The following is a 1334-nucleotide window of genomic DNA, read 5'->3' as shown; positions in this document are numbered from 1 at the left end:
AGTGATTCCAACCCACCAGCAGCTCCAGGGGAGAAAAGACCTGGTGATCTGCTCCCATAAAGATTAAAAAACCCAAAACCAAACCTGTTATCGTCAAGTCATTTCCCACTTATAGTGACCCTGTGGGTCAGAGTAGAATTGTCCGATTGGGTTTCCAAGGCTGTAATCTTTACAGAAGCAGACCGCCACATTTTTTTCCCACTGAGCATTTGATGGGTTAGAGATACCAACCTTTTGGGTAGCAGCTGAATGTTTTAACCACTGCACCATCAGGGCTACTCCACAAAGATTATAACCTAGGAAACCCTACAAGGCCATTCTACCCTGTCCCACGGGGTTGTTATGAGTTGGAATTGACTTGACAGCACACAACCACCACCATCAATTCTAGAGTCTTCTCATCTTCAGTCAGTTCTTCGGCTTGTCTGGGTTGCTTTCCTACACTAATTTTTTAGTTTGACACATACGCTTTCATATCACTTGCAAATGCACCAAAACCTCTGGAAGGATAATAACCCCAGAGTATTCATAGGACATAGTCGTGCTTTCTACGTGCACAGTTCTAAGCATTTTATACATATCAACTCATGAATCTTTACAACAACCCTAGGAGGTCGTTGTACTATTATTATCTTCATTTTACAGAGACACAAAGAGGTTAAGTAATTTGCCTGAGGTCACACAGCTAGCAAGTAGTAGAGCCAGGATTTAAACCTAGGCCAGCTAGTTCCAGTTTTCATGTTCTCACCCCAGACAAAGATGTATAGAAATGATTAATGGTTGACTCTGGAGAGGATAAATTGGAGGCTACAGGCCTTGGGAGGGGAAGGCTTCCTTTTTTCTGTAAACTCTACGTTTTTACCCTATGCATATGTTGCCTATTCAATAAACAAATGTATAACAAAATAGTTCTAAAAGCCTTAATGGCAATGACAAGGAATGGGGTGGGGGGGCAATGTTTTCCAAGACTGAGCAGCATATTTTGGTTTGGAGCTAAATACTTAAAACCAATTTAGCAAATATTTACTGTACACCTTTTGTATACAAAGCTCTGTGCAAGGTATGGCTGGGTATTTAAAAATGATGCAACCACAGTCCTGTTCTAAAACACAATCGGAGGCTTTCAGTTTGGGTGATGAAAACTCGAAGTCAAGAGGAGGTGCTGCTTTTCAGTGAAAGATGATCCCTAAGGTGCCAAACGGGCATTGGTGTGCTTTTATTGATTTAATAAGCACTTACGTAACATTTACTCTGTGCCAGACACCTTTAAGTGTTTTTTACTGGTATGAATTTATTTAATCCTCACAACAAACCTGTTGTTGTTGTTAGGTGCC

Source organism: Elephas maximus, chromosome 5 (assembly GCF_024166365.1).
Source record: "Elephas maximus indicus isolate mEleMax1 chromosome 5, mEleMax1 primary haplotype, whole genome shotgun sequence".
Classification (NCBI taxonomy): domain Eukaryota; kingdom Metazoa; phylum Chordata; class Mammalia; order Proboscidea; family Elephantidae; genus Elephas; species Elephas maximus.
This window is presented reverse-complemented; position numbering follows the sequence as displayed.